The sequence below is a fragment of the Tamandua tetradactyla genome, chromosome 17, assembly GCF_023851605.1.
Source record: "Tamandua tetradactyla isolate mTamTet1 chromosome 17, mTamTet1.pri, whole genome shotgun sequence".
NCBI classification, from domain to species: Eukaryota; Metazoa; Chordata; class Mammalia; order Pilosa; family Myrmecophagidae; genus Tamandua; species Tamandua tetradactyla.
This window is the reverse complement of record NC_135343.1, coordinates 56,158,467-56,181,971: the sequence shown is the minus strand read 5'-3', so window position 1 is coordinate 56,181,971 and position 23,505 is coordinate 56,158,467. Positions and strand designations below refer to the sequence as shown.

At 33.6% G+C, this 23,505-nt stretch overlaps 1 long non-coding RNA gene across 8 annotated transcripts in view; it reads right to left on the bottom strand.

Annotated features, from left to right (window-relative positions):
- Nucleotides 1-23,505, bottom strand: part of LOC143661628 (uncharacterized) — a 163,123-nt gene that overhangs the window by 120,088 nt on the left and 19,530 nt on the right. Inside the window, exon 2 of one of the 8 annotated variants that reach the window (XR_013164746.1) lies at nucleotides 4,510-4,594. The exons of the other annotated variants lie outside the window; for them this stretch is intronic. This is a non-coding gene — a long non-coding RNA (uncharacterized LOC143661628). The remainder of the gene's footprint in view (nucleotides 1-4,509; nucleotides 4,595-23,505) is intronic. 8 annotated transcript variants of the gene reach the window in all.

The following is a 23,505-nucleotide window of genomic DNA, read 5'->3' as shown; positions in this document are numbered from 1 at the left end:
AAAGGTTGGAAAAATGTATTTCATACAAACAACAACCAAAAAAGAGTAGGGTTAGCTATACTAATGTCAGGCAAACTAGACTTCATATGTAAAATAATTAAAGAGAAAAAAGTACACTATTTATTAATAAAATGGAGAGTAAATCAAGAAAACATAATAATACTTATTCACTGATCCAGAACACCACAAAATACACGAAGCTGTATTTTCAGTGTATCCACTGAAGGAAGAAGCAGACACCTCTACAATTAAAGTTTGGCATGACATTACAGCACTCTTATCAATGGATCAAACATCTAAGCAGTGGATCAGTAAGGAAACAGAGACTTTGAATAGCATGCTAAATGAACTAGACTTAACTGACACTTACAGAACATTATACCCACAACAGGATACAAATTTTCTCAAGTGCTCATGAATCGTTCTTGATGATAAAGCACATGTTGGGTCACAAAGCAAGTCTTGATAAGTTTAATAAGATCAAAATTATGCAAAACACTTCTTCAGATCATAATTGAATGAAGCTGGAAATCAATACAAGATGGAAGGTTGGAAAATTCTCAGATATTTGGAGGCTAAGCAGCACACTTTAAAAAAACTAATGGATCAAGGAATAAATTATAAGATAAATTAGTGACTATCTCAACATAAATGAAAATCAGAAAGCAACTTATCAAAACTTATGGATGCAGCAAAGGCAGTCCTGAGAGGGATATTTATTGCCCTAAATATCTATATCAAAAAAAAAAAAAAAGGAAGAGCAAAAATTGAAAAATTAACTGTTTACCAGATGAAACTAAAGAAAGAACGAACAAAACAAAGAGAATGAAAGAAATAAAGATGAGAGAAGAAATAAGAAATTGAGCACAGGAAAGCAATAGAGAGAATTAACAAAACCAGAAGTTGGTTCTTTGAGAAAATCATTAAAATCAACAGACCTGTAGCAGTTTGTGCGGGAGCTCTTTTGCCGAGTCTCCCGCCCAGGGTCTTCCTCCCAGCGATGGGGGGGGACTTCGCTGGTCCCCCGGGGGCTCGAAGGTGTGGAGGGCGCGCGAGTCAAGAAAGAATGAGTCGCGGGAACTGGCGGAGCTTGCGGGGCGTGCGCACCAGAACGTTTATTAGAGGAAGTGCATAGGCTTATAAAGCGGAGCGCTTTTAGAGGTGGGGTTGTTGAGGAGGGCTCAGAGGGCTTATTGATTGGAGGAGACGGGTTTTATGGCCTTATATGGTATGGAGCTGAGAAGGAGTTAAGGACCCAATGGAAGGAGGCAGAGGACGCCTACGCGTTGCGTCACAGTTGCTAGGTAAAGTATTATGGGGAAGGATTATTTCTGTAGCCACACAGGGGGAGTTGGTGAGGACAAGAAAGGGGGGTGGGTGTGGTTTCGGGTGCTGCAAAGGAGGTGGCGACGAGGGATAGGACGCATAGAGAGCGAGAATGATTTGAAACGAGTTCAGATGTTGCTAGGCAGACAGCTTTGGGGACAGGGCCAAGTTTTACCCTGCAGTTTGATTCAGGTGTCAACTTAACCAATTGATGTTGACCAGTTGTTTTGTTGCTGTGGACTGAAATCAACAGCATCTATGGCTGATTATATCTGGCTAAGGAGAGTGCCTTCTGCAATGAGTGATATTTAGTTTAATTTGGTGGAGGATTAAAAGAGAGAAGTCAGAAGAAAACTCAGCAGCCAAGCACACCTCAGCTCAGCACTGAGAGCCAGCTCAGACCCAAACATTTGGAGATGCATGAGGAAAGACTTCCAGGAAAGCCACTTGAATCCAGAAGCCAGGAGAGAGGCCCAGCAGACATTACCAAGTACCTCCCCAAATTCAAAATTTGAAGCTAAATAAATCCTCTTTATAAAAGCCAGTCTGTCTTTGGGATATGTCATTCCAGCAACTTTAGGTATTTAAAACAGATTTGGTACCAGAGGATTGGGGTGCTTCTGCCTTTGCAAAACCAAACATGTTGGAACAGCTTTTTAAATGAATAAGGGGAGGATTCTGGAAGAACTGTGAGAGCTTGACAGAGAAAGCCTAGATTGTTTTGAAGAAACTGTGCATAAAAATATGGACGCTAAAAATGCTTCCATTAAAGGCTTACAGAAATGTGTTGTTGCAAACTTTAAGGAAGGTGACCCTTGTTTTAAGTTGGCAGAGAATTTGGTAAAATTGAATCCTGTTGCTGGATGGAAGGGAGAATTTGAATGTGATGACCTGAGATACTTGGCTAAAGAAATGTGAAACCTAAATATGGAGTATACAGCCTGGTTTCTCCTTGTAACTTATAATAAAATGCAAAAGAAATGGATAAGCTGAGGACTGAAATTTGGGGAGCAAAGAAACCATAAACTGATGGTCTGGAAAATTCTGAGTTCTGGAAAGTGAGACCCCCCAAGAATAGGGCTGCATGTGAGGATTTGACCAAACATGGAATCAATCAATACAGGGCAACTGAGGATTGGAGATGGAACATTCCAGAAAGTATTTGTGGAAGATCCTATTGTCTGATGACTTTAATTACTGTATGCTGCATGTAAAGTCAACTGATTGTCTGCAAGACTTCTATAAACAGAATTGCTGGGGTCTGGACTGGAAGGGATAGAAAGTTAACAGATCAAAGGAAGAATAACCTCAAAGGCAGAACCTTGGAAGTTAATATCTGAGGCCAAGAAGCTTTGGGCCAGGACAGTGTATCTATCTGTACATGTGGAGGGGGTGAGTTTGGCCCAGAGGTAGAGGCTGTGCTGTCCACCTCAATGGTCAGGAAGAGCTTTGGTGTCCTAGGCCTTGGAGAGGGTGAAGTACATTCCATGGGGACTGAGGGGTAGCCTGGCTGCCACACCATTGTTCTCAAGGGATTGTATGTGTCCCAGAGATGGCAAAAATTTACATGCCCCTGAATTGCTTGAGGAAGGTGAGGCTGAGAGAAAGTTGGTCTCCCCAGAGTTCCCCAACGTTGAAGCCATCATCCCAATATCTGGAGAGAACAAGGCCACTGTGTAGGCCCTTGGAAAAGGTGGGAGGGCCACCTTCTAAAGCCCTGAGGAAAAATGACTCTCAGACTTTGAAATGTAATGGAGTTTGCCCTGCAGGTTTTCAGAATTGCTTACATCTGGTGACTGCTCTTTCCCTTTCAATTTCTCCCTATGGCAATGGGATAGGTTATTCTATGACTGTTTCTTCTTTGTATACCTCAACAAACCAATCACAGGTAAAAAGATTGAATTCAAGCAGCCCAGGACCAGACAGTGTCACATGTGAATTCTACCACGCAAGCATTCAAGAAAAAATTAGTACCAATCATGCTCAAACCCTTCAAAAAAGGAATGAAGAGGATAGAAAATTGCTAGATCCATTCTATGAAGCCAATATCACCCTAATAGCAAAGCCAGGCAAAGATGCTACACAAAAAGAAAAATTATAGACCAATCTTTTTAATGAATATAGATGCAAAAATCCTCAACAAAATACTTACAAATTGAATCCAGCAACAAATTAAAAGACTTATAAGCCATGACCAAATGGGTTTTATTTCAAGTTTGCAAGGTTCATTCAATGCAAAAAAAATCAATTAATGCATCAATAAATCAAATAAAAATCTACATGATCATCTCAATTGATGCAGAAAAGACATGGCAGCAAGCATCCTCTCTTGATGAAAACGCATCAAATGATAGGAATAGAAGGAAATTTCCTAAAGGGAATATATGAAAAACCCACAGCTGACAGCTTTTCCTCTAAAACCAGGAACAAGACAAGCTGTCCACTGCCACCATTGTCTTTCAACATTGTGCTGCAAGTTCCAGAGCAATTAAGCAAGGAAAAGAAATACAACGTATCCACACTGAAAAGGAAAAAATAAAACTCTCACTGTTTGCAAATGACATAATTCTATGTGTAGGAAATCCAAAAAAATTTTTTTTTTATAGTAAAGCTACTAGAGCTAATAAATAAGTCTGGCACATAGCAGGATACAAGATCAACACTCAAAAACCATAGTGTTTCTATTCAAAATAATCAGCAATTTGAGGAAGAAATCAAGAAAAATTCCATTTATGATAGCAACCAAATGAATCAAATATTTAGAGATAAATTTAACCAAGGACACTAACGACCTATATATACACAGAAAACTACATAAAAATTTGCTAACAGAAATCAAAGAAGACCTAAATAAATGGAAGGACATAGTGCATGGATTAGAACACTAAAGATGTCAATTCCACCCTTCTACACAAATTGGTTATAGAGTCAGTGCAACACTAACTAAAATCCTAACAACTTACTTTCCTAGAATAAAAAAAAAAAATCAACCAAATTTATTTGGAAGGGGTGGGTACCCTAAATAGCCAAAAATTTCTTAAAAATTGAAGTGGGATCTCTCACACTACCTGATTTTAAAGTATAGTATAAAACTTCCATGGTCAAATCATCATAGTGCTGGCATAAGCATAGCTATACTGACCAGTGAGATTGAATTGAATATTCAGAAATAGACCTTCTCACCCATGGACAATTGATAACCCAGTCAAGTCAACTCAATTGAGACAGAGCAACTTCTTCAACAAATGTTGCTTGGAGAACTGGATATCTGTAATACAAAAGATTGAAAGTGAACCCCTCTTATCTCAAGTCTTATAAAAAACTTAATTAAACATGGATCAAAGACTTAAATGTTAGAGGTAAGTTAATAAAACATTTAGAAGAAAATGTAGAGGAATATCTTAAAGGTATTGTGATAGGAGTTGGTTTTCTAGACCTTACATCCAAAAATGAGCAATGAAAGAAGATATAAATAAATGGGTTCTCCTCAAAATATTTTCGCCCATTAAATGACTTTGCCAGGAAAGTAAGGAGTAGTCTACACAATGCAAGACAGTATTTGGAAATCATATATCAGAGTTTAATATCTAAAATATATAAAGAGATCCTAAAACTCAGCAACAGAAAGACAACAACCCAGTTTAAAATGTGCAAAAGAAAGGGCAATCACTTTTCTGAAGAGGAAACACACATGGCCTAAAAATATTTAAAAATGTGTTCTACTTCACTAGTTTAGGGAAATACGAGTTAATATCACAGTGATATATCATCTTATACCCACCAAATTGGCCATTAACAGTAAAACAGAGAAATATAAGAGTAGTACAGACAGAATATGGAAATAGAGGCACACTTAATTCCTGATAGGAAGGTAGAATGGTGCAACTGCTCTGCAAGGCAGCTTGGTGGTTCCTGAGGAAGCTAATGCCATATGATCCAGCAATCCCATTGCTAAATACTCAGAAGAACTGAAGACAGGAGCACTAATGGACATTTATACACCATTATTTATAGCAACACTATTTGCATTTGCCAAGATTTGGAAACAGCCCAAATGTCCATCAATGGACAAGTTGTGGGGCCCAGAAACATTACTCATGTAAACAGCCTGCTAAGATGGCCTTCATAAGTTCCAGGGGAACGTGATACAGCATTGCTTGTGTAAGCAATGCTGTAATATGCATATATCTAATCATGTAGCCTATGAACGAAGTCACTGTTGAAAAAATGCCACTTTTATATAATTTAGTGTATAAGGGACTACTGTTCTGTAAGCATCAGGGAAGAGCAGAGAGAATGATAGAAGATGACCATTCTACCAGAGGCTCCTTACGCTTTCTTTCAATCCACTACGGGACCGGAGGGACCAAACCCTAGGATATGAACCTGACAAAAGTAAATATACAAATTGGTATATAAACATGATGGAATATTATGCAACTGGAAGACAGAATAAAGTCATGATGCATGTAACAGTGTGGATGAAATTTGAGGACATTATTTTGAGTGAAATCATCTGGAAACAAGAGGACAAATACTGTATGGTGCCACAAATATGAACTAACTATAGTGAGCAAACTCTGAGAGTTAAAATTTGGAATACAAATCATGAAAGATGATAGATATGGGGCATTTGATGGTGAAGGAGTATAGAATGTTCAACAAGATTGATTATAAAGATCTAAAAGTGAATATCACAATACTATCTGTTGGTAGCACAATACTGTAAATTTAATTTGAAAGCTGAGTGTGATTATAGTTGAAAAAGGAAGGCTTAGAGCATATATGACACCAGAAGGAAAGATAGAAGATAACAGCTGGAACTGTACATCTTAGTAAAACCTAGAATGAACAATGATGATGATTAAATGTGCAAATACATGAAAGATTTTACCTGAGAGAGGACAAATTAATGTCACCAATGCAAGGTGCTGAAAACGGGATGTTATATAGAGAAAATAAATCAATGTAAACTTAGGGCCTATGGTTAACAGTAACATTTTAACATTTTTCCATAATTGTAACAAAGGTAATATACTAAAGCTAAATGTCAGTAGGAGGGGGATATAAGGAAGGGGTGTGGGATTCTTTTGTTGTTGTTGCATGTCCTATGTATTCTTTTTTCTTTTTTATTAATTAAATTTTCTTTACATTTATTATTTATTATTTTTCCTCTCCTTTCTTTGCAGAAGAAATGGAAATGCTCTCATATATTGTGGTGAACACAAAACAGTGTGATTGTACCAGAAGCCATTGATTATTCACTTAGATTGGATTGTATGGTGTGTGAATAAAACTGTGTAAAACATAAAAAGAAAATGCAAGTGCTGGAGTAGATGCTGGGAAAGAGAGATAAAACTATTTCACTCGTGGTAGGAAAGTAAAATGGTCCAGCTCTTCTGGAGGGCAGTGTGGTGGCTCACAAGAGGCTAAGTATAAGGTTCCATAGATTCCTGCCACACATTATCTTAAATATAGTGGAAGAAATGAAAGCAGGGACACAAATAGACAGTTCCTTCCTAGTGTTTTCCCCTGGTGGCATAATGCATGATTTGCCTAAGGAAAAATGGCTTAAGGGTATATCAGTGGATGAATTGAAGGGCAGACTGTTGCGTATACATTCAGCAGAATATTGATGACTGCAAGAAGGAATGAAATTATGAGGAATACAACTAGGTGAATAAAATTTGAGGGCATTTTGTTGAGTGAAATAAGCAAGTAACTACAGGACAAATACAATTAAGTCCTCACTAATATAAACTAACTATAATGTGCATACACGCAGAATTGAATTTGAGAGCATAGGTTATACAAGGAGAGAACTTGTGCAAAGATTGGCCAATTGACTATTAGGGAAATAGAATGTTCAATAAGGCTTACTGTGAAGGTTCCTAGATTGTAAGTTCTTACAGCAGTCACATCTATTCCTGAGTTTTATCTGTTATTATTTTAATTTCTGAGATGATGAGCTCTTTGTGTATAATCTGGTAGCTCTTTGGAATTTTGGGTATATGTGGGACACCTGAGACTCAGAATTAGAATTCTACAGTTCTGAAAGTCAGCATTACTCCATACGGCAAATTTTAATGAAGCTTAAAAAGAGATTAGACTTCAGCTAGAGTTATTAATGAAACAGACTTCATTAGGACTAAGGTAAATAAAAATACAGTATAATGCTTCAACTTATGTTTGAAATCAAAAGAAGAGATGTTTACTCAGTACAAAATTTATATTTTCTGTAGCACACTATCTAATTAAACCTAAATGGTTAATCTATTTAAACAATATAATTAGATGGAGCCAAGATTAGTAAATGAGATATTTTTTCCTTTGTGCAGATTAAGATAACACCCTGATAAATCCCAGAGTATTTGCAGCAGAATTTTTTTTAAGTATATCCAAACGCCCCTTGATGGACTAGGGAAAATGTGGAAATACTAAACTTCCCTATCTCAGGAATTTCTAATATTCTCACAAGCATGAGGGATTCCCGATTTTATAAGTCAACCCCTTGGCCTTGGGTCCTGCCCTTATAACACTTATTTCTACAAAGGAGAAATTAAAACTACTTATAATATGCCTAATAATCACGCCCAGAGAACCTCTTTTGTTGCTCGGATGTGGTGTCTTCCTCTCTCTCTTTCTCTCAGCCAACTCCGAAAATAAACTCACTACCTTCCTCCCTCCATGGAACATGGCACCCAGAAATGTAAGTCTCCCTGACAATATGGAACATGACTCCCGGTGATGATCCTGGCTCTGGCATTATGGGATTGAGAAAGGCTTCTTGATTAAAAGGTGGGAACGAAATGAAACAAAAGAAATTTTCTGTGGCTGAGAGATTTCAAATAGAATATAGAAGTCATTCTGGAGGTTATTCCTGCACTCTATATAGATATTCATTTTTAGCTTCTGAAGTATTAGAAAAGTTAGAAGGAAATACCTGAAACTATTGAACTGTGATCCAGTGGACTGGATTTTTTGTGTTGATGCATAACTATATAGCTTTTTATAGTGTGACCATGTGATAGTGAAAAAAACCTTGTGAGCAGATGACACAGTGTGTGAGCAGATGACTAATAAAACAAATAAATAAATCAATAATGGGGGTGGGGTAAGGTATATGGAATGTTTTGGGTATTGTTTTAATTTTATTTTTATTTTTATTTTTTCCTGGAGCACTGAAAATGTTCTAAAATTGATTGTGATGATGAATGTACAAATATATGATGATACTGTGAGCCACTGAATTTATATTTTGGATGGATTTTTTGCATGTGAATATACATCAATAAAATTGCATATATATATGTGTGCATATATATATATTTTTTTTAAGTATATCCAAACGCCATATATATATATGGAGAGAGAGAGAGAGAGAGACAGAGAGAGAGAAAGAGAAAAGCAGAAGTCAAAATTGGTCCTAAACACTTGAATTTTATCAGGTTAAAATATTGTATTAAAATACATAAATTCTTTCAAAATGCTAAAATATTTAAATAACATAGGAAGAATAAAAGGATAAATTAATGTAAAAACAAAAAGTGTTTAGAAATAGACCTAATCTGATACGAAACCTTGATTCTTGACAAAGATGGCAATGCACATCACTGAAGAAAGGCCATTTGTTAATAAAAGGTGTCGAGAAAATTCGATAACTGTATGAGGAAAGATAAAACTTGACCAATACTCCACATTATACAGAAAGATGAAATCCAGGTAGATCTTAGATGAAATAATAAAGCTCAAAAATGTTTTTAAAAATAATAATGATATGTGTTTCATAATGTGGGAGTAAAGGGTATTTCTTTAACTGGACAAGAAGTAAAGGCACATTAGAGCATATTTGTAAATTTGACTACATAAAAATATGAACTTATTTTTATTAACAGGCACCAATAAAAGAGTGAAAAAGTAGGTTATAGAATGGGAGAACATATCATACATACACACACAGACACACACACAAATACATATCCAAAAAAATAAATAATTCCTTTCTTCTGACCCAGTAAGAAATAATACCGATCTTGTAATGGAAAAATCAGCAAGGATTCAAAAAGGCATTTCATAAAAGACTTTATAAAAATGGAAAGAAGTGAAAGAAAAGAAAAAAAATAAAAAAAGAAAGAGAAACATGCTGGTTCTCATTGGTAATCAGAAAATACAACTTCAAACCACAATAAGGAAGGACAATATATTCATCAAAATGGCTAAAATAAATGCTGGTAAGGAGGGAGAGCAATTGGAATGCACATATATTTTTAAACATTAAGAAATTTATAAACTGTTTAACTTTATCTACTAAATTGGAAAAGAAGAGCATGCACTGCTTGACCTGGCAATTTTATTTCTGGAAATTTACCTCCAAGGATGTGCGCAAGTGTTTGCAGAGTGATGAACTACAGCACAACAACATGTATGAACCACGCATGGTTCTGCATGGAAATAACCATGCATTCATTAGCAGTGAATAAAAGAAACCAAATAATATGTGACATACCTAGTAATTTCAATTTATATAAAGACTAATGATAATTTAGTAATACATATATGGCTTTTAAAACTAGAGAGAAAATCAAGGTAGACACTTGATCAGAATAAGCCTCAGGAATGCAGTTACCTTGGGGAAATGGAGGACGTTGTGATTAGCCAGAGGCATGTGGAGGGCTTCTAGGTGCCCTGATATATGGTTACATCGATTTTTACCTTATGGTAATTTATTAAATTGTACATTTTAATTCATATCATCTCCTCTGTGTATGATATATTAAAACAATATTTAATAACTTAAGTTTTAAATGCTAGGAAATTGATTTTATGTGAAGATGTTTTGAAACACTAACTGTGTTTTTTATATGCTATTATTTCAAAGACCCATGGACTATAAAAGTCAGAGATACTTCCTTAAGATATTCGCATTTATCTCAACTTTCCTTCTACACATGTGAAGTGATATGGTTTTCTCTTTTCAAAGTTAAATAATAAATCTCATCTATATTAATTACCCAGAAGTTTTCCAGCTGGGTATACTGAATAGCATGGATTCTGTTACTTCTCCCTTTAAAACACCTTACTTCATCTCTTACTTTAGAAAGTATTCTTTATATAACTTTGGAAACCAAAAGGGACTTGTTATGATTTATGTCTAAAAGAATAAAGAAAAAATTATTTGCACATGATAAATGGAAATACTCAATGGGTTCTATTTTTTGTTGTTGTTTAATTAGAGAAATTGTGGGTATAGAAAAAAATCATACAGAAAATACAAAGTTCTCATATATTAGCCCCCACCCATTATTAATATGTGCTATGTTTGTCAGAATTGATAAAAGAATATTATTATAATTGTCTATTAACCATAATCCATGCTATATATGGTTGCAGGTTTGCCTTGTACAGTCCTGTTTTTCATTTATTTTGTTTTAATTTTTATTCTAGTAATATATACACATTCCCTAAAATTTCCCTATTTAATCACGTTTATATATTTATGAATTATATACATAAAATTCAGTGATGTTAATTACTTTCACAGTGTTGTGCTACCAACCCTATCATCCATTACCAAAACTCCTCCATCTGATTAAAGGTCTACCATTAATCCGAATTGTATATTTAATGTTGCATTCCATTCATGGCTTTGCAATTGTTGGCAGTTAAATGTTGTTCATGACATGTGTAATGTCATAGGCTGATGTTTCTCAAAATGTGGGCACTGCACCAGAAGCATCAATTATTTGAGAACTTGTTTAAAATGTAAATTCTCAGGTCCTACCCTAGTCTTACTGAGTCACGACTCGGGGGCAGGACTGAACAATCCGTCTTTCAACAAGTCCTCCAATTTTGTTGACACATGAGGAAGTGTGAGAACCACTGCTTTAGGCCTTGGGCTCCTAAATAACAGGGACAGCTCATTAATTATTTAATTATTTATTCATTCCTTTATTAACTAACTCATCTACATGCACTCTGGGAAATGAATGCTGAATTTGGGCATGAACTTAATTTCTTTGATTAAAAGAATATTATTATGTCTTAAAGTCATGATAGTGCCCAAATAAGAGTTTCTCCCAGATAGAATCAGACTAATTCAAAGAGAATTTCATTAGTGAACTTGAGAAGATTTTCTAATGCATATGTTATTGCTAGCTTATTCTGGATGATAATTATTTTTTGTCACTGAGCTCTAAATCCTGAAATCCACTGATGAAATGCAGCAATGGTGAGGTGTAGAAGCTGAGGAAAGAAAATACTGGTAGCATCATCTTTCAATTAATTTTCAACTCCTATGTAGTCAGAACCCCATAATTATGCATTAACTTCTGAATATAATATTTTATTGTTAAAAAAACAAATATTTTAAATAAGCATTTAAAAGACTTTTAAAATATTGAAAAAACCATTTTAACAATGATCATTCATTCTTATATAGTCTTCAGTAAAAAGAAATAAAATTTAGTAATTAATTTTCATTATTTACACTTCATAACTCAACCTGTTGTTTTTATTAATTATTTGTTCTTTCCCTATGAAATATGATGCAATATGAATGAGGCCCTTTGTCAAAGGTCATACGGGTCTTTTTTCTCTTCTTCATTTCTCTAAGGAATATGAGTAAATGAATACATTTACATTGGGGGAAGGACCAATTAGTTCTTGTAGAACCTCAATTTAATTCAAGTTTTACATATGTAACAAGTCTCTTTCAGATGGATTGAAACCTATTATTAGATATTTAGTCTGAATGCTTTTGCATATTCTCACTCTCCAGACTATTAGAAATGCAGTAACAGGGTTGTAAAAGACTCATACCAAACTCAAAGTTATTTGAATTGAAGTTTTTCTTATTGAACATTGGGAATAGTTGAATTTTTAATCTAGGATGTGTTAAATTTTAATAGCACATATTCACAGTGGCCAAGGAATTATTTATCAAAATGCTTAACTTAAATTTTGAATGTCTAATTACTAGTTATATTGTATTCCTACGTAAGGGAGTATTTTAATGGCTAGAAATCCATCTGCCCCTTAAAGCAAAATCTCTCAGTTACCATGCAGTTGACTCCTCAATTTGCCTTTGCTTTTAGAAGCCAAGCTACTGGAAATAGAATGGTTCATGTGTAAAACCAAATAATTTAGATTAGGCATTGAAAAAGATCATACTAAACCATAATAGTTAAATATGAAAAGACAACCAAATAAGGGAGAGGTACAACAGCATAATCACACAATCGATGATGGAAAAAAAAAAGAAGAATGGAGAAATGGGGGAAACATTTTGTTTAAGGAAAATAAAATAAAAATAAAAATAAATGTAAAAAGGAAAAATAATAAATACACAAAATTCTAATTAGTTCTCATAGAGATTTGAAAGGATGTAGATATTGCATAGAACAATACAAGAATGATATAAGCAGGAGAAAAATCAGGGAAAGCATAACGTCTTGTAAATTTGAAATGTTATTCCTGAAATATTTGAAAATATAGAGCGTGAATGAAAGTTTAAGAAATCTCAAATACATTGAGACAAACAAAAATGGTTTAAAAGCAAAGAGCATTTCCTAGGACAAGCAACATCCACGTTATTAGATTTATAGGAAAAATACAGAAAATTTTAGAGAAAAAATATACCAGGCCCTGATATTCATTTTGTTGGAGTCATTGAATGTCAAGTAGGATGAGGGAAAATTGATTTACATGAGACCACTTCTTAACAAAATATCAGACAATAATTAAAAAGAAGATTATAACACTTATTAGAATAAGAAAGTAATAGCCAACAAAAGGTAAAAAAAAAAATAAGAGTAGCCTTTAAAATCTAAGATTGTATGGGAGAAGAAAATATATAAGGAAAATTATAAATCCCCAAGTGCAATATAAGATTTCAAAACTCAGTCTACAAAGGCCAAAATAAACATATTTTAACATATGGAGGGCTCAAATGTATTTTTTATTTCGGTTTTTAAATGAATTTACTTGAGAATATAACTGAGGGCAATGGGAAATCAGGCAAAAGGACAGAACATAATTAGCACATAAGAGCTGCAATAAGACATCTCAACATGACAGCCAAGTGCAGGACTTAGAATTGAAAGTAGGTTTCCAAAAATATTATCAGAAAGAATATTGCTAGCAATAGAACGGATAGAAACATTTCTATATATAATAGCAATTAAGGTTTATTTTTCATCACTCATCTAAAATAAGAAAAAAAAAGAAAAAAAAACAAAAATCAATCCAAGATAGAATGAAAACAACAAATGGACATGTGAGTTATTAGATTAATTCTGAAGATAATTCTAGTGTGGCACATACACACATACATGAAAACAACAAATGGAGAGTTATTTGAAAGTGTAGAAGACAATGGCAATTTTTCCATTAAAATAACCCGAAGCAAATATGGTAAAATATTAATATCCCTCTAACAAACCTGAATGATAAGTACAAATGTATGAGATTTAGTAATCTTCAAATTATTTTTATGATTAACAAATAAAGAAAATAATAATTCCTAATCTGTTTAGGAATTAGGAATCCTAATTTATCACCATATTTTGGAGATGGGTGATAAAATAATCTTTCTTCTGAGTCAATAATAAATTATCAACAAAGTGAGGTTGTGGAAAGATAATCTGCTTGAGCAGGGAGTCCTCAAACTGAAGTAAAAGTCTCAAATGGTTAAGAAGATTTTGCTATTTTCCAAGGAGAAGTTACAATAATATGCTAACATTTAGGTTTTTTTTTATTGTAGTAGTTAGCTTCCAGGTGTCAACCTGGTCAGGGGATGGTTCCCAGTTGTTCATTTGCTGTAAATTTAAATCATCAACATATGCAATTTATCTATGGCTGATTACATAGCTAAGGTGAGTGACTTCCGGAGTGAGAGAGGCTTCAACGGTGGAGGCAGCTCAGACCCAGACATTTGGATAGGCAGAAAGAACAGGCCCTAGGAATAGCTGTTAGAACCCAGAAGCCAGGAAAGAAGTCCAGCCGACATGGCCCTATGCCTTCCCGTGTGACTAGCGAAACTCAGATGCCTTTCCTCTGAGGAACTATAAATTTGTAAGTAAATAAATCCCATTATTAAGCTAATACATCTCTGGTGTGTTGCATTTTGACAGCTTTAGCAAACTAAAACATTTATTAAGGAGGAATGTACAAAGAGGGAAATGATCATAGATTGTTTTTTGCAGTATATTTGTCTATTTCTGAGAAGCTATCCTATTACCAATTGTTGCCTAAATTGCAACGTATGTTGAATATATTCCTTTTTGGGGAAAGCCCCTTTTTATTTTAAAATATTTGGAAAATCCTTGCCACTTCTTGGAAAGGGAGTTTTTCCCTGGTAATCTCAATGCAGGGTATCTCTTAGCATACTAAAAAAAAAAAAACTCTCCAATTAAATACCACATTAAATTCAAAAAGATATTCTTAAGTGAGTAATTAAAACAGATATATTTCATTGAAAAATAGAGCATAATTACAATTATCATCAGGTCTTTGTTAATTAAATTTCCCATTGCCTATTTATCATAATAGAATATGTAAAATCTTGCAAACATGTAAAATTTTGCAACTAGGTTTTGTACTCAAGCTATTTTGTCCATGTTCCAAATTTTTACAATTATGATATTAAAATATGTGATTGCTATTATATCAAAAGAGCATATTTAAATTTCTCTACTGAGTATCATAATTTAACAGGCATGTTTTTCAACCATATTTACCATCTTTAGTATCAGATCTCTAAATCAATTTGAGAGAGATAATATTTCCAAAGCCAAAGATACAAGTTTGAATGGCATCAGTATTTTTACAACTTTTACTGATTACTATCAATGTCTTTTGTACATTGTTATGCCATCTCATATGATCAGTACCACATATTAATTAAATTTTTTTATGAAGGTAAGAATATGGTAATTCCTTGGGGTACTTCATGGTTGATGGAGTCAGAAAGTCATTTTTTTTTTTTCCCCATCTTAACCTCATCACTTAATTCGGTGACATCTGTTTTAGTCTGTAAAAGCTGCTGGAATGCAATATTCCAGAAACAGAATGGCTTTTAAAAAGAGGAATTTTTTAAGTTGCAGTTTACAGTTCTAAGGATGTGGAAATATCCAAATTAAGGAAGCCTATGAAAATGTCAAAACTAGGGCATCCAAGAAAAGATTTCTTGGCTCAAGGTCAATGATGTTTGGGGTTTCTCTCTCAGCTAGAAAGACACATGGTCATGTCTGCTAGCTTTCTCTCCAGGCTTCTTCAATGGCTTCCCCGGAGGTATTTTATATGTATCTACAAAGATCCATGGCTGTGTGGACTCTGCTGGCTTTAAAGCTTTTTCCAAAATGGTTCCCTCTTAAACAGCTTGAGTAAGCAACCCTGCCTTAAATGGGTGGAGACACAACAACATGGAAATGACCTAATCAACACTTACCACCTACAATTGGGTGGGTCACAACTCCATAGAAATAATCAAAAAGATTCCACTCAGCAATATTTAATGAGAATTAAAGGACATAGCTTTTCTGGGGTACATAATAGCTTCAAACTGGCATATCTGCTAAGTCATCTATATTACTAGTGCATTCCTTTCACTTTACATGAATGCCTTATAGTACCAATATTTTGAAATTTTGATGTCTTTTGTAACAGCTATTTCACTGCTCTGATTTTTATGTTTGTTCAACTGCTCTCAGATTAAGGTGTATTTCCTTCTGGAGACCTAGTATCCATTTATATTTTTCAAATTATTTTCTGATTTATTTAATATATTCCTTGAACAATTTGGGATTTATTAAAGTGTGAATAAGGTTCTAATTTTGTCTCATGACTTTCAAATGCTTAAAGAAAATCTTTTTTTCATGTTCTTTATGGTTTCCTTTGGATTTATATATGTATTAAACCTGTTTGTTTTATAGTTGCAGACATAGGAATTATAGCCAACCCATACATTGTATTTTGAATCTTCTCATCATACTAAAATCTTTGGAATAATGTAAACAATTTATTTGCCTTCTGGTACTAAGATAATAGAAAAAACATTTTTGTGCCTCCTTTTTAATGAAAATCATTCCTAAATAACAAGAAGAAAAATAAATGTTGTTGCAAATTCCATCTTCCTCTCTCATGATAAATTCAAATAAGAAACTCAAAGGGGAACTAGAAGAGCTCAGGAATAGTATAAGGGACATCAGAAAAAACAAGAGAGAGGGGTCATAAAAGAGATAAAATGTCATAGTCAAGTAAGAATTTGAGCTACATTGGAAGCCCTATGGATAAGAGAATACATACTCCTGACCTCACTTTAACGAGTTTGTGAATAATTGAGATGGCAATGAACAGGATATAAAAATGATTGGAATTAATGGAAATTCCTATCTTTCTCTACTTCTACAGTAGTAGTAGAACTGTTTAAATTTATGACATCTTCTGTGGTTTGTCTTGCAATTAACACATTGATCCAAATTAATCTATATATCTCATGTTATTATTGTATGTATTTTATTCGATTATTTTGTAAGATAAAACATACATATCTTCTATGGTCCAAAAATTTGAGATGCACTTTTCTTTTATTTCAGAGCTTTTATTCTTTGTTATTGTTGAAAGTTTATTTATAAAACATGCATTTGCAACATATTTAACCTATTTTTCTGTAAATGTTCCACTATTTGCAGCAGCAAAATTACTAATCACCACTTTCTCCACTCATCTCGACTCTTAATTCCTGTCTACACATATGTTTATATTTTGAATTAAAAAATATATATATATATATCTCCCAAATGTGCCAGAAGGCAAGGAAATAAACATAGGAATATAATTTTAAAACCACAATTAAAAAGAAATCCAGTGATTAAAGAAGACTGGAATCCACAACTGAAAGTACTCAGGAAAATTTATATAAAATTACAAATATTGTGAAAAGTATGTATCAACTTACTGAATATAAAATAATCTAAAATATTATGAGCATCTTACTTAGAAGATTTTTTTTGCCTGTATAGAAGGCAAAAAACATGCTAATGGCAGATTTTTCCACAACATTCTTCTATTTTACTATGCCTATATCCGCAGTACCTAGAATAGGGACAAGGACATAACTGAAATTCAAAAAACTGTGCAATGAATTAATTAATGATAGAAAGAAGAGATCAGTGCCTGCTGGGTCTTTAAGAAAAGAAACACTTGCCCATGAGTTTTATATGAAATCTATCATTGAATTGTAAAGAAAAAAATGAATGAATATTTTTGAACATATAGTAACTCAGGAGTTTCCACGAGATTTTTGTTTTAACATACAGAATCAAGTGAATGAAGGAGGCCTAAATCAAATTGTTAATGGCAAGTACTGAATTCTTTTAAATATATTATTACAATTTAAAGACATATATGTATATAATTACAGAGAAATGTTTAATGTTATAACAATAAATATTATAAATAAAATTTGGGAGAAGTGGAAGAAACTGTGAAAGGTAGCATAAATATTATTTTTCCCATCTTTTATTGTTAGAGAATGTGGAAATTCAAGTTGTTTGAAGTTATTAATTGTACTAATGGAGGTCTAAAATATGTAAATGTATAAAGAAAAATAGAAAAATGAAACTAAATGTGAAAATATGCATGCCATATTTTAAAAATAGATAAATTCATACAATAATTTATATAATATACCTGGATTATCTATCTTAGATATGTGAAAAATGCTATCATCCTTATTAGTGGTTTTCTTTCTATTCTAATAATATGCCATAAAAGGAGCTGAAAGCCACTGCCATGATACACAATAGCATTTCCTTTCTTTCTCTCAGAGATTATCTAATTTCTAAAAGTAAGGTCTACACATATGGGCAGATTTCCTAATTCCCCATATATCCATGTTCCTATAACCCTGTCATATTGTTCTATGTGTTTTTCATTTCTTGATGCCTTCATACAGTACCTATTCTCTTGCAACCAAATCTCACCTCTCTGAGATGTAATTACATCTGCAATTATTGATACAAATAGATTCAGTTAAATATATTCAACCGATGTAAAGTATTTTACTGTATGAATAAAGCAGTTTATTGTCTTTCCATCTATTGATTAAGAATTAGACTTAAATTTGTTGCTATTATAAATAATCATGGATAAATATTAACAAAATCAATAAAATACATAAATATAAACATCAGTAACTCAAATAGAAACCTAATTGCTGAACTAAAAACTGACAAAAAAAAAAAGGAAAAGAAAAGAAAAAGAAAGGCAAGTCTATTTTTAAATCTCCAACCCCCCAAAATTTGAACAAAATCTGTTTAGAGCTGTGGGATCATAGCCGGTGCTTTAAGGACCAATGTTATAGAGCAAGAGCATAGAGCCCTTACTTAGAGTAGCCTCAGAGAAAATCAAACATTGCCTTGGAACTGCACAAGCTGGTGAGCTGTAACTGAGAGCTTGACAAAATACTATGATGGCTGCCCCTTAGTGAAAGCAGAATAGGGAACAGAAAAGTGTTCCTACAAACCCAAGCAAGCAAATAAGGTTGGCCTTCATTCTTGTCTTCCATCAATAATCAAAATGCAAAGACTTGCATGCGTATCTGCGGAATCTGAAAATAGGCTACATTTGAGATGCAAGTAATCTGGAAATAGACCTGGAGATGCAAGTAAATACTGATCCTGGACTGATAAAGTCACTGTGAACCTACAGAAGTAAAAGAAAAAAAAATCCACTGGAGTAGTGTTTGCAGAATGAGGTACATCCTAAGCACCTGTGGAGTTGGGTGGGGGTAGGAGTGGCAGCAGAGATGGGAGTGTAGTACATAAATCACTGAGGGTGATCACCTAATGAAAACTTATGATCCTATAAGCAATATAAGAAAAAAACAAAATGAGGAAGATCTATAGATCTAGGACCACTAAAACGTGAGAAAAACAGAATGCCCTGAAATTATGTTTGAAATAATGTAAGAGAAAATATGAAAAAAAAAACTGAAAAAATGCATGAGATTCTGAAAAATAGTGTTCATGAATAAAAATAAACAGAATTTATAGAAAAAAGAAAGATCATCTTTAAATTAAAACTCGCTGAGAGGGTTAAAAATGAATAGTAAACTTAAAAATGTTACTTAGAAAATAAGCCAGATAAATCTTGCATGTAGAGGTTCAGATACATAAAAAATATTAAAATATAGTTAAAAAAAGAAATTTAAGAAACATAGATTGTAGAATGCAAATTTTCAAATTCCATTGAAATGATAGTGGTGCAGATAATAATATAATATTGATAGCAAAATATATAATTTCCGTATGATATTTATAAGAACACAAAAAGAAATATATTAAGGATAGCTAAAATGAGAAAGGCAGAAATTTCCAGGATGTATGAAAGATGCTGTGCCTAATGTTAAAAATCACTTAGTTTTATACAGAAATAATTAAAGTAAAACGTCAACATATCATACTGAAATTATAAAAACAAAGGGAGAATTATGGGAAAAAGAAACAAAATGCAAGCAGAGAAAATAAATCACCCAAGTTTAAACTATGTCATACATGACACAAAACATTGTGCTGACAGCAGATTTTTCATCAAGTGCAGAGACAAGATGATGTGCAGTAACATCATCAGATTCTTGAAATAAAATTGTCGACCTGGAATTTGTAACCCAAATTATCAATAGAAGAGCAAAATAAATGTATTGTTACACATAACCCAAAGCTACATTTTTCTTTTTTTAATGTAAAAATTAGCAAGGAGATTGTTATGTCTCTGCTTTATTTTCTAGTCAATGTGTAATATTTTGAAATTTTTATGACACTGTAGTCAGAAAATAAAGGTACAACAAATTTGGCTGTATACCATCAATATTTCCTTAGTGACTATGCTTATAAGGAAGTTTTAATTTTCAAAAGGATGTGGAATAGAAATATACATTTATAATACATTTCATACACATATCAAACACACATACACATATGTATCAATACAATATACATTATTATACAGATTAATATTATTCTTATTTTCTTTTGGTGGTATTTGTGCTGTTTGAAACTGTTATGTACCCCAGAAAAGCCATGTTCTTCTAATCCAATCTTGTGGAAGCAGACATTGTTAGGATGAGATCTTTTGATAGGTTGTTTCCATGGAGATGTGACTCACCCATTTGTGGGTGGGAATTTGATTGGGTTGTTTCCATGGAAATGTGATCCTGCCCATTTAAACTAGGTCTAATGCTTTTACTGGGATCCTCTACGAAGAGGATAAAAGGTAGAAAACAGAGAGAGATCTGGAAACTGACACAGAGAGCAGAGGTGAAAGCAAGACAGACATTTGGAGATGCTAAGAGATCAAAGCCAGAGTTTGCTCCAGATATGGTAAGTGAGAACCTACAGAGGTTTAGAGAAAAAAACACTGGAATAAGAAACTGAAGAGAATGGAATCAGAAACAAGGACAAGTAGATACTGGCCATGTGCCTTCCCAGCTCACAAAGGTGTCTGATATGCTAGTGACCTTTCTTCAGTGGCAAGTTTCTTTCTCTGGATGCCTTAGTTTGGACATTTTCATAATAGAACTGTACATTTGTAATTTAATCAATCCCCTTTGAAAAAGTCAACACATTTTTGTATATTGCATTCTGGCAGCATTAGCAAACTTTAACACTATTTATCCATTAAAATTTAAGAGTAGGTAAGCACACGTTTTTCCACTTTTGTTAATTAATTTGTTCAGAGAGATATGAATAAATCCAAACATTAAATTTTACTCTTAATTTTTATTTTAATTTTCTATCTCTTAAAGTAACGTAAGAAACCGAAATCATGTTCATCAATGTCCATTGGTTGTATAGTTTCACTTATCAATATTTCCACTTGATCTATTTCTCTTTTTTCTTTGTAATTCACCCATTTTTTTCCTAAAATATCTTGTTTATAAACCTATTTCTTGATTTTATTCAGTCTTACAGATTTTCTATTGAATTCCACTTTGGTAGCTGAATATTCAGTTTTATTTAAGAGTGAGGTCCTGAAAACATGACAGTAATCTAAGGGTACGTGGATGGGTTTGTCCAGTTAGGGGATTCCTTAAAGGAGAATGGACTTGGCCTCTTTACTGGAGAAAGCTTCTGAGGTCTCTACATAGAGTTCTTTAGACAGAGTGGGGAAGGAGCAATTGCTTGACTGTCTAGTGGAGAGAGAAGATATGCGAGTGGATTTTACTCCACTTTGTAAAACTATTTAAATTTCTGGTGCCTTCAAATACTGAGCTCTTAATCACTTTTGCTTTTCCATCTAGACTGACTTCCAATTTCTTTGATTTTCTAGGAAAAAAAAATTCATCTTCTTTCCAGATTCCATTTTTTAAATATCTTTTATCTGTTTTCACTTACTTTACTTTTTAATTGTGTATTTGTAATTTCTTGCATTTTTAATTTATTTATTATAGAATGGAATGGGGCACCTAGGTGGATTTAACCTAATATGTTTAAGTAAAAAAACATAATTATTATCAATAGAAAATCATCTGCTCTAATTTATTTTTTTGCATTTTTTAAACAGTTTTATTCACACATCATGCAATACAATGCACGTAAAAAATTCAGTGTTTCCTGATATAATTACATAGTCATGCCTTCACCACTGCAATCTATATGAGGACATTTTCTGGAGCATACTTAATTTTGCACTTCTGTTTGAACATTGGTGGACTAATTTTCTCAGCTATCTTGGAAAAGTACCTTTACTCTTGAAAATCCATCCAGATCATTTCTATAACTAATGATCAAGAAATCCCCTCATCTTGGTTCTAATACCAGAAATATACCATGTCTAGAAAACTACTGGAATTGCACAAACTGGCCACTGACAAAAATGACCCCAATTTGTGTGACTTCATTGAGACACATTACCTGAATGAGCAGGTGAAATCCATCAAAGTGTTGGGTGACTATGTAACCAACTTGCACAAGATGGGGGCCCCGGATTCTGGCTTGGCAGAATATCTCTTTGACAAGCACACCCTGGGAAACAGTGATGATGAAAGTTAAGCCTTACGCTGTCTTCCCCAGAGTCACAGGGTGACTTCTGTGGTCACCAGGGCCGTGCATGCATGTTGGGTTTACCTTTGCCTTTTCTATTAAGTTGTATCAACACCCACCAAGTTGTTTCATTTGTACCATTCCTTCAAATAAAGTAATTTGGTACCCAAAAAAAAAAATCCATCAAAGAGTTGGGTGACTACATGACCAACTTGCACAAGATGGGGGCCCCAGATTCTGCTGGAACTTACTCTTGAAAATCCACCCAGATCATTTGCACAAGATGGGGGCCCCGGATTCTGCTGGAATTTACTCTTGAAAATTCACCCAGATCATTTCTATAACTAATGATCAAGAAATCCCCTCATCTTGGTCCTAATACCAGAAATATACCATGTCTAGAAAACAATTTAAAAAACAGTACTTGCAATTCAGCTCCTAAGAATAAGCAATTCAAGCCAAACTATTATCTACTAACATTAATTTTTAGGTGGAGGTGAAAAATTGTGTGATCCAAACATTATCCTTTGACTTAAAATATAAGTTCTTCACCCACCGAGGTGACTCAAAATAAAACTGAAGTATTAGGATTCCAAAAATTTCTGTGTTCATACCTAATCTTGCCATTATACTGTTAATGATCATATAAATCTGGTATTTATAAGCAGTGCTTACAAACTCTCAGTTAAGCAGTAGGGTTAGAGTGGACATTCCTTTACTACTGACACTTGGTGAATACTGACAGAGCTTTAGTTCAGTCCTTTCTTTCTTAAATCTGTACAGTCTTGGAGTTGGGCACTATGTAGCCCTATACTGCTTAGAATGGAACTTTGCATGTAGTAGCAGATATTCACACAATGCTTGTTGAAAGCATTAATTAATAAATGAATTAATCATCCAAATAGACGTGCCCTGGGTGTCACATGCTCACTGTTTATAGTAAACACTGAGTAAATATTGGATCAATGAATAAATAAGCATTAACACCTTTAATTAATTAAGGCATACAAGGTATGCAAGTCAAGCTTGGTCCTAACTATGACCGTATTATTTATATGTGATTTTTTTCTACTGTTCTTTTTAACACTTTACAGTTATATATACTAAGCAATGCAGTGCATGTAGGAGCCAGTGATTC